This window comes from Triticum aestivum, chromosome 4B (assembly GCF_018294505.1).
Source record: "Triticum aestivum cultivar Chinese Spring chromosome 4B, IWGSC CS RefSeq v2.1, whole genome shotgun sequence".
NCBI lineage: Eukaryota > Viridiplantae > Streptophyta > Magnoliopsida > Poales > Poaceae > Triticum > Triticum aestivum.
The window spans coordinates 16,769,161-16,786,223 of record NC_057804.1 but is presented as its reverse complement, the minus strand read 5'-3'; the positions used below and the strand labels follow the sequence as shown (position 1 = coordinate 16,786,223).

The following is a 17,063-nucleotide window of genomic DNA, read 5'->3' as shown; positions in this document are numbered from 1 at the left end:
GAATCCAGAACCTTTGGAGGCTCAAGCGCAGTAACCGGCTGGGAGCCAGACTTTCTGTGGCTCCAGACAGCATAATCCATGGGGTCTTACCCCCCATGCGCCCGGCATCTGGGATTTTGCCTTGGGGCATCTCCGGAACCGTCGCCCCCTGCTCTGGTATCCTTCGGGACAACACCTCGGAGTCATCTGCAGGTCGTGGAGAGGTGGACGTCGGGAGTGAATTCATCTCCGACTCACTCAGAGACCCCTCCGAAGAGGACACCCCAAGATTGGACCCGGCCGGACTGCATATACGAGTTCGGCGTTATTACAAACCATGAGGTCAGAGTCGCACGAAAAAGTATTACAGAATGCGGATACCTACGACCTCGCCCGGGGCTTGCCCCTGGGCAGCCACTCCTCTTCGCTGTAAGCGGCGGTAGTGGAGTGATCTGGAAGGCATGCCTTTCCCTTCTTCGGCGCCCCGGCCTCCCCCGACGGGGCGGCCTTCCTTTTCTTCTCCTCCCCAGTGCGGGGAGGGGGCATATCCTCATGTTTCCCCCCGTCTCCGTGGGGGGCATCTTCTCATCATCCTCGGATGACGAGTCTATCATGGCCCTGCGCTGGAGATCTTTTCTGGTCCCCGCAGCCGCCTTCTTGGACCATTCGCCCCCCCCCCCCCCCGGTTGGGGCAGCCTTCCTCTTTCTCTCCTCCCCTTCATGGGAGGAGTGCGCCTCGTCATCTTCTGGCGAGGCGTCTAGTGCGGCCTCGTGCCGAAGACCCTTCCGGGTCCCCGTGGCCTTCTTTTCGGCCTTTTCTCCGGCACCTTGTAAGGTGCCAGAACCAGCATCTCCGTCAGGAGTGCGTCTGCTGGATCCTCAGGCAGAGGAGCCGGACAGTCAATCCGCTCTGCCATCTCCACCCAATCCTTTTTGGTCAGCATGGTGGCTTAAAAATCCTCCCACGAATATACTGGGAAAGGAACATCTTGTGATAGTCAGAGGACTTACCGGATTGGCAAGGCGCTTTGCGTTGACTCCACGGTCCTCGGAAAGGGGAGGAGGAACTTCGCCGGTCTTGAACAGCACCTTCCAGACTTCTTTGTGCATCGTGTCGAAGAGCTCTAGCAGCATCTGGTGTTCGGCCGGATCGAACTCCCACATATCGAATGCCTGTCTTTGACATGGGAGGATCCGGCAGATGAGCATGACCTGGACCATGTTGACAAGCTGTATTTTCTTGTCCCTCATACTTTTGATATAGGTCTCGAGTCCGGTCAGCTCCGTGGGTTCACCCCAGGCCATGCCCTTCTTTTCCCAAGAAGTGAGCCGCATGGGGATTCCGGATCTGAATTTGAGGGCCGCCACCCAGTTGGCGTCGCGCGGATCGGTGATGTAGAACCACCCTGATTGCCAGCCTTTCACGGTCTCCACGAAGGAGCCGTCAAGCCATGTAACATTGGGCATTCTTCCCACCATGGCGCCTCCGCACTCCGCCTGTTGTCCGCTCATGATGTTCGGCTTCACGTAGAAGATTTGCAGCCACAGGACGAAGTGGGGCTTGATGCAGAGGAAGGCCTCGCATACGCCGATGAACGCCAAGATGTTGAGGACGAAATTTGGGGCTAGATCGTGAAAATCTAGCCCGTAGTAATACATGAGCCAGCAGACGAACGGGTGGAGTGGAAGTCCTAGTCCACGGACGAAATGAGGGAGAAATACTACTCTCTCCCGAGACTTTGGGGTGGGGTGATCTGTCCCTTCGCCGAAAGCCTGTGCGCGATGTCTTCGGCCAGGTATCCGGCCGCCCGAAGCTTGGTAATGTCCTCCTCTGTGACAGAGGAGGCCATCCACTTGCCTCCCGCTCCAGACATGCTGCGGTCCTACGGAGAAGGTGAGAACTTGGGCGCTGGGGCTCAAGAATGCGAGAACGGATGAGCAAAGGAGAAAGAAGGCATGGAGGAAAACGGGAGATTCTTATCCCTTTATAAAGACGGTGCAGAATGTGCGTCTCCCCACTTGCCTCTCGAAATCACTCATTTTCCAAGCGCCACGAATGATGGCGCGGTTTGGTTACCCATGCCCATATTGATGAGGATCCCGCGATAAGGGGACACGATCTCTGCTTTGACAAGACGCGCCAAAGAAACCGCCTCGCGATGTGTGCGGAGCTGGTTGTGAAAAATGGTTCGAATAATGACCGGACCATGGTGTGCTGTCACGCTGTGAAGAGTTGTCAGCAGTTTAGATTTGTGAAATATTGTCCTCTCTACGGTGGTATGTGGAATTTTATCTTACAGAGCCGGACACAATTTAAGTGTTCGAAGATTACTTTGGAGTATTCGGAGATGTAACCCGCCTTGCAATGCCGAAGACAATTTGCGCGCCGTACTCATCATCATTGAAGCCTGGTTCAGGGGCTACTGAGGAAGTCCTAGATAAGGGGGTATCCGGACTGCTGGACTATATACTTTGGCCGGACTGTTGGACTATGAAGATAGAAGATTGAAGACTCCGTCCCGTGTCCGGATGGGACTCTCCTTTGCGTGAAAGGCAAGCTTGGCGATCCGGATAATATATCTCCTTCTCTGTAACCGACTCTGTGTAACCCTAGCCCCCTTCGGTGTCTATATAAACCGGAGGGTTTTGGTCCGTATAATAACACAATCATAATCATAGGCTAGCTCCTAGGGTTTAGCCTGTACGATCTCGTGGTAGATCAACTCTTGTAATACTCATATCATCAAGATCAATCAAGCAGGAAGTAGGGTATTACCTTCATCAAGAGGGCCCAAACCTGGGTAAACATTGTGTCCCCAGTCTCCTGTTACCATTAGCCTTAGACGCACAGTTCGGGACCCCCTACCCGAGATCCGCCATTTTTGACACCGACAGTCATCTTCATTGTTGTTGACGTTGTCGTTCTCTTGTCGTGGTGGAGAAGGAGGTTGTTGATGTTCATCTTGTTGTACTTCCTCGTTTTCTTCATCTTGGTGTGTCCCACTTGTGGATGCTTCCGTATCAACTCTTGGTTCACCTTGTCGTGAGGTAGAAGCTTCCACTTGGACGGACGAGGTACTCTCCATCACCTCCATTGGACAAACCTTGCCAATAGACAAGTCTTGGATTGCTTCCGAAGGATCTTTATCTCCTACATCAATTGGCAATTGCTCTACTTGCGAGCCGCTAGATTCATCAAACTTCACAACTACCATCTCTTCAACCTTTCGGGTGAAATTGTTGTAGACACGGTAAGTGTGAGAGTTTGAGCCATAACCAAGTAGGAATCCTTCACGAGACTTAGGAGCAAATTCAGAGCGATGATGCTTATCAAGAATGTAGCACTTTGAGCCGAATACTCAAAAGTATCCAACTTGGGGTTTGTTAACGGTGAGGAGCTCGTATGCTGTCTTGCCGAGTAGCTTGTGAAGCAAGCGATTTGTTACATGACAAGCTGTCTCAACCGCTTCTGCCCAAAAGTACTTTGGTGTCTTGTACTCATCAAGCATCGTTCTCGCCATTTTGATGAGCGTCCGGTTCATCCTGTCAACAACTCCATTTTGTTCAGGTGTGTACGTAGCCAAGAACTCATGTGAAATCCCTTCTTTGTCAAAGAAGGTGTCCACATTTGTGTTCTTGAACTCCGTTCCGTTGTCGCTCCAAACCTTCTTGATCTTCACTTCAAACTGATTTTGGGCTTTCCTCGGGAAGTTTTTGAAGATCTTTTGGACCTGCGATTTATCATTGAGAAAGAACACCCACGTAAATCTTGAAAAATCATTAACTATAACTAGACCAAATGAGTTTCCACCAAGACTTCTGTAGGCGTTGGGACCAAAGAGATCCATGTGAAGTAGCTCAAGTGGCCTCCTTGTGGTCATGATGTTCTTCACGGGATGCCTTCCTCCAACCTGTTTACCTATTGATAAACGCTACAAAGTCTATCCTTATCAAATATGACATCGTTAACTCCAAGGATATGATTTCCCTTAATAAGCTTGTCAAGGTTTCGCATGCCCACATGAACTAATCGTCTATGCCATAACCAACCTTTAGAGGATTTGGCAATAAAGAAAGTTCTAGGTTGAGCCTTTTTAGTGAAATCAACAATGTAAAGATCACCTCTACGAATGCTGGTAAAGACCATTTTATGATTATCTCTCCGAAACACTTGACAATCTACTTCAGTAAATAGGACATTGAAACCGAAATCAGCAAGTATAGATACTGAAAGTAAAATGTATCCAAGAGATTCAACGAGCATGAATTTTGTATGGAGCTATCATGTGATATGGCCACCTTATCGAGGCCAACCACCTTACCCTTTGAGTTATCACCGAAAGTGACATACTTTCGAGGGCTGTTGTTTTCAGCAAGCTCGCGAAACATATCTTTATCTCCGGTCATGTGATCGGTACATCCACTATCAAGAACCCATTCCTTTCCACCTGCCATATATCCCCGAAGATTTGCCATAAGACCAAAGTGTCTCATTGCATCATCAAGATCAAAGTCATCATCATCATCCTCATCATAGTATCCATGTTCAACATCGTCATGTGGTGGATCAATCCCTAGAGAGGGTGATTTGTTAGAGTGAGTTTGACAGTGATCTCCGTTATGAATTCTAGTAGCTTCAGAGATAATATCGCTAATGATTCCAACATCTCCTTTGGCACGCATAAGGTTAGTATGTTCAAATAGACAGTCACCAAACATAGGATCATTGGAATTCATCTTACTCAAGGCAATAGACTTATGTAGAATTTTATCTAGATTTTTCAAGGAATAATTTGGAAATCGTTCCTCAAGAAATTTCCATATAGTGTAGGCACACTCAAGAGTAGGAAAATTTCCAATCAAGTTTCTAGGCAAGCCTCTAGTGATAAGATTAACAGTTCTAAGATTCCGAATCATGTCAATTGACTCATCAAGGGTAGGATGCTTAGGATCAACATGAGGTGCACAAGGGATAGCAATGTACTTGGTCAAATGATATTCATTGAAAATCACAAGCATCTCATTTTTTCACTCATGAAAGTACTCTGTGTCAAGTATAGGCACTCTATGTCTAAGACTCCCAAAAGTAGACTCATCCATCTTCCTCCAACGGTGTTTAAACCAAAGCAATAGAGACCAATGCTCTGATACCAATTGAAAGGATCAATAAGAGGTGTCTAGAGGGGGGGGGGTGATTAGACACTATGTACCAAAAGTTGCAGTTTTTAATTTCTTTAAGTTGAAGTGGAGTTGGCACAAGTTTAACAATCACAATACATATCAAGCAAGCATGCAAAGAGTATATGGGTAGCGGAATGTAAAGCATGCAACTTGCAAGAATGTAAAGGGAAGGGATTGGAGTGTGCAAACGCAATTTGGAGACACGGAGATTTTTGAGCCGTGGTTTCGATAGGTGGTGTTATCGTACATCCACGTTGATGGAGACTTCAACCCACGAAGGGTAACGATTGCGCGAGTCCACGGAGGGCTCGACCCACGAAGGGTCCACGAAGAAGCAACCATGTCTATCCCACCATGGCCGTCGCCCACGAAGGACTTGCCTCACTAGGGGTAGATCTTCACGAAGTAGGCGATCTCCTTGCCCGTACAAACTCCTTGGTTCAACTCCACAATCTTGTCGGAGGCTCCCAAGTGAGACCTAGCCAATCTAGGAGACACCACTCTCCAAGAAGTAACAAATGGTGTGTTGATGATGAACTCCTTGCTCTTGTGCTTCAAATGATAGTCTCCCCAATAATCAACTCTCTCTCACAGGATTTGGATTTGGTGGAAAGAAGATTTGAGCGGAAAGCAACTTGGGGGAGGCTAGAGATCAAGATTCATATGGTAGAATTGGAATATCTTGACCTCAACACAAGTGTAGGTGGTTCTCTCTTAGAAAATGTAAGTTGGAAGTGTAGGCATGTTCTGATGGCTTTCTCCATGAATGAAGAGGGGGTGGAGGGGTATATATAGCCTCGACACAAAATCTAACCGTTACACACAACTTACCAATCTCGGTGGGACCGAATTGAGAAACTCGGTCAGATCGATTTAGCAAATCAAGTGACCGTTAGGGTTTTCGGTGGGACCGACACGCAACTCGGTAGGAACGATATGGTTAGGGTTAGGGCATAACGTAATCTTGGTGAGACCGATTACACAAACTCGATGAGACCGATTTTGGTAATAAGCTAACCACAGAGTTGGTCAGGCAAACTCGGTGGGACCGATTCGCTCATCTCGGTGGGACCGAAACATTACGAAAGGGAAACAGAGAGTTTGCATTGTAATCTCGGTAGGACACATTACACAAACTCGGTGGGACCGATTTTGGTAATGGATACATACAGAGAGATTACAATCCCATCTCGGTGAGACCGAGATCCCTATCGGTGAGACCGATTTGCCTAGGGTTTGTGGCAGTGGCATAACATCTAAACTCGGTGGTGCCGGATAGAAAGAATCGGTGGGGCCGAGTTTGACTTTTGGTTTAGGTCATAAGTGGATGTGATAAAGTAGTTGAGGGCTTTGGAGCATATCACTAAGCACTTTGAGCAAGAACCTCATTAAGCAACACCTCATCCTCCTTGATAGTATTGGCTTTTCCTATAGACTCAATGTGATCTTGGATCACTAAAATAGAAAATGTAGAGTCATGAGCTTTGAGCTTGAGCCAACCCTTTTGTCCTTAGTACTTTGAGGGATCCACTTACTCTAGTCCATGCCACTCCATTGTTGAACTTATATGAAACATACTAGGTAAAGGTATTAGTCCAACAAGAGATATGTTGACATAAATTATCAAAATCACCCAGGGAGCACTTGTGCTTTCAGCTGCATCCGGATTTATGTTCCACTGTCTACCCCGATGGCGGATACCGACCTGTAGGGGTAACTCGTGTGACGACCTCTGCGGCACGATCACGGAAATAAGATCACGAAACCAACCTTCAACACTGACGTGCAAGGCCGATCTCATCGACCCGCGCCTAAACCGATCTACATATCTCATATGCAAATCGAATCTATCACGACACAACGGAGGCTCTGATACCACTATTGGAACACGCGGTACGCTACACTAGCGCCAAATAAAAATTCTACCGCGCACCCAAGATCATGCTGCTGGAAATAGATTATGAGATCGGGTTTACCACTAGACGTGCAGTCACCGCAGCAGAAGTAGAGTTGGTGATGCGTGTAGTCGATCTCTCGGCCCGTCTCCCCTCTTGTTGCCGATCTCCCACGAGCAGCGAAGATCCGTGAATGGTGATCTCCCACGAACGGCTCCTCGCGGTTCCCTCAAACGGTTCGTCCAAGCACCGCAAATGCGATGCCTCCAAGGTATCCACACATACGGGGAGCAGCGTCGAGCGGCGGACTGCTAGGTCCGGTTGCACGACATGGGCATGGGGAGTGGCGGCGGCTATCGAGGGTGGAAAAAAGGATCATCCCTAAGTGGTGCGCCCACTCCCCTTTATATAGACCTCTGAGGTGGGCTCAACACTTGAGCCCACTAGGAGTCCACATCCATTTACCACTCGGATCTAATCTGGATGGGCTGCAGCCCCTTAAGTGTGCGACCCTATAGGTTCACGTACACATGGACACGACCAGAGTCGATAGTTGGTAGCGGCTCCTAGCAGAACGTGCCAACTCCCATGTGTGTGTAAAGTCATTTGACGAACCTTGACAATGTGTCATATGCAACATTCCTTTTTCCTCACGATATTTGTTGTCGAGCCCAAGGCGAGTACTTGTCATCCTTGTGGTAGCTTGACCTCTCTTCTCGAAACCGTGATACAGATTCTCGAACTGGGTTAACACTTAACCCAAATTGCATGGCCATGCTTTCCGAATCTGATCACTCTAGAGGGCCCAGAGAATATCTCTCCATATAGGAGTGGCAAATCCCATCTTGGTCAACCATGTCTCGCGGCATGTCTCACGACTCACCTGAAAGCTACCTTTATAACTACCCAGTTACGGAGTAGCGTTTGATAGACCCTAAGTGATTCGATCCTCATCCCGAGAACATGCGAGGACCTCAGGTCTAGGACATGTCATAGACATTGTACTTGAGACTAACAGATGACTATATCTCGCTGCGTCTCAAAGTGGGTCTGTCCGACTCGGTGATCTCCATCGCCGAGTCCATACTATCGGTTTAGCATCTCCATGCACATGACTTGTGAAACATAGTCATCAACCGAGTCGTATGCTATTCAAGGATATGTGTCCGCATAACCTTATCAACCAGGGACCATTAGAACAATCATCATAGAATACATAGTTCCACAAACAAGTCACATACTTATTGATACATATCATTGATGATTTTCAAGGACAATACAAAGGACTCATGAACACATATAGAAATATCATCATTACATGATTGCCTCTAGGGCATATCTCCAAAAGTCATTGCATTTGGTGCATCGATTTGAGTTCTCCACGGTGATACGTGGAAGTTACAAGTTGAGAAGCTTATTACTCTCGGGTGCTTGGTACCCTTGAGCTTGTTCCTCTTGGGTGCTTGGGCACCCTAGATGGTTGGTGGTGTTTGGAGCTAAATCATTGTGTTGTAGTGCTTCGAGCAAGCGTCGAGGTCTCCAATTAGATTGTGGAGGTTGCCCCGAACAATTTGACGGGTACCGGTGACCGCCCCCAAGGGTTGTCAAAGTGTACGGGTTCGGTGACCGCCCTCAAGGGGTGCCATTTGTACGGGTTTGGTTACCGCCCTCAAGGGTCCCTTAGTGGAATCATGACATCTTGCATTGTGCGAGGGCGTGAGGAGATTACGGTGACCCTAGTGGCTTCTTGGGGAGCATTGTGCCTCCACACCACTTCAAACGAAGATTAGCATCCGCAAGGGTGTGAACTTCGGGATACATCATCGTCTCCGCGTGCCTCGGTTATCTCTTACCCGAGCCCTTTACTTATGCACTTTACTTTGTGATAGCCATATTATTTCTTGTCATATATCTTGCTATCACTTAGTTGTTTACCTTGCTTAGCGTAAGTTGTTGGTGCACATAGATGAGCCTAGTTGTTGTAGATTTTGTGCTTGACAAATTTACCGCTAGGTTTATTCCGCATTTGTTCAAGCCTAAACCGTAATTATTTTAAAGTGCCTATTCACCCCCCTCTAGGCGACATCCTCGATCTTTCAGAAGCACTAATCATCCATGATTACCGCCACCACTGTAGACCTAACCTTCACGGTGTTCCTGATGGACACAAGTATTTTTCTTCTTCTTAAATAAAATACTCATCAATACAACTCCATATAGGTTATAAGTATGTAAAGAAACGTATAGGCGTGGCCAAGAAATTTGGGTAAACTAAAACTTAGACCGGTTTGAATCTTATGGTACATAGTCCAAATTTACTTCACATCTCATCTCTTGTTTAGAATCCACTTGATCAAACTGGTGACTCACCCGTCACCTAATGCTTATGTTTTTGACATTTTCTAGGTCTAACTCATCCAAATTAATTCGTTCCTTTATGCCTTTTGTTAAAATTTTCTACTCAGCGACCTACTCTGTTGTGCAGGAACGCGCGACATTTTTCGTTACTTTCTGGTCTTAATTTAATTTTTGAGAAGCTATATTTTTTTGTGTATGAAGAGATACATTACGGAATTATTGAAAAGAAAATAAAAAATTATATGCATAATATGATTAACCATATGGGAGCATGCTAAACAAATACACCTAAAGGAAAAAAAGTTAAGGAAGGAGAATTAAATTTTTTATGAGAAATCATAAGATGCATGGAGTAAATCTGTATAGTACTTTTTTTTTGACAGAAAAATCTGTATAGTACTTTGTGTACTGCATCCTGCTTGTTGACCGAATTCAACTTATTCTAGCGCTCGAGGCGTCCGTGTCCGAGTGGGCCAAGTTCCCGACAGGTGCTCCTTCCAAGCCGCAATCATCCCATCTATGCCCATGTTGGATTATGCGAAATCACTAGTTAAGAAGTACTCATGCGAAGATCACTGCAACTCCTCCGGTTGTGACTAGTGGCGTGTTGCATGTGCGCCACTTGTGGCAACCTAGAAGTTTTTCCTTTTTTCATAGATCCATTTGGTCAAAACGTTTTATCTTTTACACCGTGCGTCCAAATCTCGATTTCGCCGTTGGATTCTTCGCGTCGAGATCTTCAAAACTAGATCTCATGTTGATAGGTCTTGACGAACATTTTTTTCATGGAAAAAACCGGACAAAAAACCATACCGAGAGCACAGGTTTTCTCCCTTTTCGAAAGAGGCACGCCCGTGCCTCTGACGAAATCACAACCGTGCCTCTCGCGGAAGCAAAACCGTGACTCTCGCGAAAGGAAAAAAAAAAGAAAATGTGTTTTTTTCCGTTTCTGAGGAGGCACTGCCGTGACACTCGCGAAAGCACAACCGTGCCTCTCGCGGAAGCAAAATCGTGACACTCACGATATTTTTTTTAGAAAAACACGTTTTTTTCTGTTTTCGAGGAGGCACGGGCAAAACTCTCGCGGAAGCAAAATCGCGACTCTCGCGAAAGAAAAGATAAATAGAAAACACATTTTTTTCTCTTTTCCGAGAGGTACGGCCGTGACTCTCAAGAAAGCACAACCATGCCTTTCGCGGAAGCAAAACCGTAACTTTCGCGAAAGAAAAAAAAAGACAACACGTTTTTTTTCGTTTTCGAGAGACACGGCCGTGACTCTCGCAAAAGCAAAACCATGCCTCTCGCGGAAGCAAAACCGTGACTCGCGAAAAAAAAGAAAAACATATTTTTTTTGCGCATTTTTTTGACTTTTTGGTCGAAAAGCTAGGAAAGACTAGTGGAAAACCAGAACGTCAAAAAAAGAACCATTTAAAAAGCCGAAAACGCGTACGGAAAAAAAATCCGGAGGGAGCGCCCAGAACGCGACACGTGCCGGCTGACAGTGCGTCAAGTGGCGCTGATCGTTGGGAGGCTTTCGAAGGGGCGCTCGTTAATTAGTTGCTCTCTTGATTCTGGATACCAACACTTAATTTTATGGACGCGTCTAGTTGGCGGCCGGCCGCCCTGGGATCGCTAGCCAGCGGCCACCCGAAAAAGGAAACCACCTGGTCCCCCCTCGAGCGAAAAGAGGAAACAGTCCCCCACTCGCCCACTCGCCCACGTGGTCCCTGCCCGTCGGAGCGAAAAAGGCAACTGACCCGCCCACCAGCTGGCCGCGGGATCACGTGCACCCTCCTCGCCAAACCATGCCCCGCGGGATCACGTGCACCCTCCTCGCCAAACTGCGCCCTGGCTATCTTCTTCTTCCTCACGAAAGAAGGAGGATCTGCCCAGGTTGCAGAATCCACGCCATCTCTCGCCCCCACGCCTCAGCCCCACCGACGCTACCTTCTTCTTCTTCTGCACGCCAGAAACGGATCCAAACGCAATCGCCCCCAGCCCTTCTTCCTCCTCCTACACAGCCGCCATGGGAGCCCCAAAGTAGAAGGAGCTGCTTCAAGATCTAAAGGGCAGGGTGGTCAGAGCCATACCAGGCAGTAAGATCGAGCAGGTAAGCCCCCTCTGCACCTCTTCACTTCCCCCTTCTCCATGGATCCATGGAGAATCTGCTTTAAAAAAGAGGTGAATCTGGCACATCACACCAGATGTTAAACATGCTGGATGTGTTAAACATGCCAAAAACTACCACCTGGATGTGTTAAAACAAGCCAACTAAAAACGAGTTATCTGGCCAATTAAAACATGATTAAAGCCAACTTGTAGTTATTATTTGCAAAATGAACAAAAAATTGACTGCCCAATGCTTTGTTGAACATTTGCAACGAAAAATTCATAAATGTGCAACTAAACATGCATCCCAGCCAACTGAACATGTATCCTGGCCAACTAAACATGTATCCTGCCAACTAAACATATATCTGGCAATACATGTTTCTGAGTGAACACTTTGGAAAAAATGTAGTATATGTGAAAATAAAAAACATGTTTTCTGGCCAACTAAACATGCATGTTGGCCAAAAACTGATGACCAACTAAGACATCTATTCTAGGCAACTAAGACATCTATTCTAGCCAACTGAATGCATTAACTGTCCAACTGAACATGCATGTTGGCCACAAAACTGAAAAAATGCAACCTGGCCAGCTGAGACATCTATTCTAGCCAACTAAAAGCATTGAATGTCCAACTGAATATGTATGCTGGCCAAGTGGAAATCCTGGAAATTGAGACGTCTATTCTAGCGAAAACCAGAAATCTGTAGTGCAACAGGAAAAACATAGGAACTTTTGTCCATGGCTAATGAAGCCACAAACCATATTAACATATTCACACACAAATCTTGTCCCACGCATATATTCTGGTCCCACACCTATTGCAAACCATATTAATATGTTCAAATATACCAGATCTAGAAACATAAACGGTGATGAAAAACATATAACTATAATCTGTCCTCCAATTCTTCTTTCTTCTTTCTTCTTTCACCTGGATTTTCCTTCTCAAATGTAGCATCCAATTATGTGCAGAAAAATCTGAAAAGAGCTCCTTGCAAAACGGAAACCTACAGATCATTGCAACAAAACAAAAAAAGGGAAAAGGTAAGAAAAACTCTGTAGCAAAAAGAAGTCATGCTCTTGCCAGTTATTTACTGCAAACTGTGCAACTAACATAACAACTCTGTGCAAACAAAAAAAATTCATAACTGTTATAATAAAAGATTATGCCATGGTCATGTTGCTTTTAGGTTGTTTTGAAACACAGTTTTTCTGTGGTTACCAACTGATGACATCAATTTCTTCTTTTTTTATATGTGCAGGGAGTGTGTGGCAGCATCCAAAAACAAGGGAAAAAATGCTTGATCTCAATGAGTTGCCTCCAGATCTTAATGAGCTTCCTCATGATATGGATCAGCAGCAACCCAGCATACAACAAGGAAACTGCATAGAAAATGGTCGATCTGTTTACTACACGCAGGCAAGTCGTGATGGTAACCCTACGGGCCATGACAATGTGGCAGGCCAGTCATCAGCCCATGGTGCCCCTGTAGTGGTGTCTTTGCAGTCAGAGAGCCATACTCTTGATGACACAGGAACCGAGGCAAATGTTCCTGGTCCAACCAGGACTGAGCTAGAAGCTGGGGCTTTTGACAGAGCTGTGCAAGTAGAAGAAGGAGAGGATGAGGCTGGTTCTCAACCTATGGAACCCTATGTTGGCATGAGGTTTGACAGCCTTCAAATTGCTAAGGATCACTACAACAGTTACGCACTACGGATGGGTTTCTCTATCAAGATGAACACCTCTAGACGGACACCCCGCACCAATGAATTGATAAAACAACAGTTTTGCTGCAACAAGTTCAAGAAGTCCAAGGCTGATGATGGAGGAGCTGAGGCTCCTCCTTACCTGGACCCTATTCCAGATCCAACATCTGTTAACAGTGATGACGAGATGGAAGAAGAACCTCCAATATTTGCTGAAGAGGATGCTGATACTAGTAAGAAGAAGAAGAAGCGCAAACATGAGACAATAAAGCAGACTGAATGCAAGGCGAAAATGTTGGTGAAGCTGATAGATGGGCGATGGGAGGTGACGCACTTTGTTCGTGACCACAATCATCCGCTCGTGAACAAACCTTCATTGTCCAAATACTTGAGATCCCACCAAGGCATCTCACCTGATGAAAAGGAGTTTCTGCGCATCTTGTATAACTGCAACTTGACTACAGGTGTGGTGTTTTTCTATATCCCTTGAAGAATTAAGTTTCCCTCTAGGCAGTCCAGTGTGCAACTGTTATGGTACTACTGTGAAACTGAAATGGCTTAACTATGCAACTGCTGTCCAACTTCCCATGCTTTTTATATATCACTTTGGGTGCTTCTTGTGCAACTAGATTGTCTTTACTGTGCAAATACACAATGTCCTGTATGCAAAAACTGCAAAGTGTTTTTAAAAAGGTGCAGCTAGGTGTCCATTTCCTGTGATTATCTTCTGTGCCAACACGTGTCCTATTACTGTGCAGCTGGATGTGCGCATTTGTGCAACTAAAAAAGGATATACTGTTTGTTTTTGTATTATGCAGGACGAATGATGCATGTAATGGCAGAGTTCTATGGATCTGAGATGATGGTGCCGTTCGGACCAAAGGCAATAACAAATCTTTGTACAAGTTTCCGTAGAGATGACACAAAGGAGGGTGATCTGATTGAGACAATTGCGCACTTCAAGGATATACAAAAAACCGATCCAGACTTCTTCTATAAGGTGAAATATGATGAAGAGGACAGAGTTGTCAACATATTTTGGGTGGACGGCTTAGCTCGAAAAGCTTATGCGGAGGCGTACCACGATTGCATATCGTTTGACACCACCTACATGACCAACTTGTACAATATGCCGTTCGCACCCTTCATAGGAATAAACCGACATGGCCAATCTTTCATGCTGGGTTGCGTGTTTGTGAGGCAGGAGTTGGCATCGAGCTTTGATTGGGTCTTTGGAGCATTCCTAGAGGCTATGGATGGCAAACCTCCTGACAACTTCATCATCGATCAGGATGGTGTGATGAGGCAGTCAATACAGAGCATCTTTCCAACCACCGTGCACCGTTGTTGTCGATGGCACATCATGAAAAAGGCTCAGGAAAAGGTTGGTTGGTTGCTGTGCCGGAATCCAGGACTCTCTGATGATTTCAACTAGTGTGTTGACTTCAGCTTCACTATAGACGAGTTTGAGCAGAATTGGGCTGGGTTAATGATGAAGTATGAGGCTATGGCACACACGCACTTTGAGAAGTTGTATGAATACAAGTCAACTTGGGTGTCGTGCTACTTCAAACACAGGTTCTTTCCCTTCCTCCAGTCTACACAGCGTAGTGAGGGGTTCAACACTGTCCTCAAAAGATATGTGAACCCACACAACTCAATGTTGAACTTCGTCAAGCAATATGAAAAAATACAGAACCACATCCTTGCCAAGGAAGGCTGCAATGATTACAGGACACAACACCTTGAGATTGAGTTGTGGTCCAACTTCCCAATAGAGAAGCAAGCTTACAAAACCTATACTAGAGACCTTTACCGCAAGTTTAGAGAAGAGTTTGAGCTGATTGGACGTTATAATGCATTCCAAGTTGGTGCTGATGTGTTTGAGCTCAGACCGAACCAGGAATTTGTTGCGAAATATGGTTCTCGAAACTACTTGGTGCAGGCAAGGGTAGAGGAGCGTTCCTATTTGTGTGAGTGTTGTAAAATGGACAAGGACGGCATCCTCTGTTGCCACATCCTCAAGGTGTTCACCCATGTTGGTGTTGATGTCATACCGGAAAGGTACCTGCTAAGACGGTGGACACCTACTGCTGTACCTAGTGCGCCAGGGACTGGTTATGAGAAACCGGATGAAATGCCTCCTCAATCAAAGAAGCAGATAAGGGAGAGGAACATGATATATGATTTTCGGAAACTAGCAAAGTTTGCGAGTGGTTCTGATCCAGCACAACCTATTGTATACAAGCATATGCATGCAGCACGTACCGAGATCGGCCACCTGAACAGGTCCAAGAAAAGGAAAAAACCGACTGCTGCAATGGGGCCATCAGATGATGGCAACCCTCGAGGACCTCCTCCACCTCCAGGCAGCAATCAGGGGGCTCATCATCCAGGTAATTACCTGCCCCAACTCCTGATCTAACTAGGTGTGTAACTTCAGTTGCACACATCATTGTGCCCAGTTGCACACACCATGGTAGCCACTTGGACAAGAACATACTGCCTAGTTGCGCACGCTGTGTTAGTTCACGCATCAAAGATAACACAGCTAACTTATTTTTTCTAGTTATGCATATATGTGATGTCAACCCTCAAGGACCTCCTCCCCCTCCTGGCTGTACACGGCATCCTTCGCCACCTCCTCCCCCGCATGCTCCTCCCAATGGCCCTACAGGCAGCACTCAGGGGGCTCGTCGTCTAGGTAATTACCTTCCCCCAACTCCCCATCAAACTAGGTCTGTAACTCCAATTGCACACATCATGGTGCTCAGTTGCACCGAACAGGCTACCTAGTTGCGCATGCTGTGTTAGTTTAAGCATAAAAAAGATAAACACAACTGACTTGTTTGTCCTGTTCTGCCTATAGGTGATGCCAACCCTCAAAGACCTCCTCCCCCGCCAGGCCCAACTAGCAGTGCCCTTTGTGCTACTCCCAATGGACCTACAGGCAGGACTCAGGGGGCTCATAACCCAGGTTAGTACCTTCACCGACTCCAAAACAAAAACTAGGGTGAGTGACTTTAGTTGCACATATCATAGTGCCCAGTTGAACAGAAACATGCTGCCTAGTTGCGTGCGCTGTGTTAGTTTGAGGATCAAGCTAAAAATCTAACTTGTTTTTCATGTTCTGCCCATAGGCGACTACAATCCAAGTACCATGACAGGCCGTGCTACTGCAGGTGTTTTTTTCAACTTAACTTGCACACAGCAACCAGTTAGTTGCACAAAAATGTACTGTGTGGTTGCACAGAACATCAGTGCTGGTTGCACAATAACAAAAATACTAAACTTTTTATATGATTATTACACAGGTGATCGTGACGGTCCTACTGCCCCGTTGGAGGCTGCATCCCTTGCACAAGCTTCTGATGATTTTGTGCCCAGGGATCCTCCAAGGTCTACTACAAAGGGTAGGGCAAAGAGTCGACGGTACAAATCGGCGCTGGAGCTACACCCAAAGAAGAAAAACAAATGCAGCCAGTGCCAATCTACAGAGCACACTGCTGGTGTGTGTCCACAGAGGCTCCTATGATTCTGTTTCCTCATTTGTAACTTTGGAACAAGAAAGGAAAAATAATGATGTCTTTTTTAGCAATGTTGGGACCAAGTGGACAATTCAGCATCTATAATTCCTCTTATCTAATTTATGCTGCTTGAATTAGTTCATGCACTGTGTAAAAAAAGTTGCTATTTGTGCCTTTGTTAGCAACTGGTTAAATATTTAGTTATTGAACAATTGTATATACAATGCTCCTGATGTATCAACAAAAGTGATGATATTGAGTTGCAAACGCAATTACTAGCAGTGTGCAACTACACAATCTA

General features: G+C 46.1%; 1 pseudogene; it reads left to right on the top strand.

Moving 5' to 3' along the window:
* Positions 1 to 16,771, top strand: part of LOC123089886 (uncharacterized) — an 86,349-nt pseudogene extending 69,578 nt beyond the window's left edge.
* Positions 16,772 to 17,063: the final 292 nt, after the last annotated feature.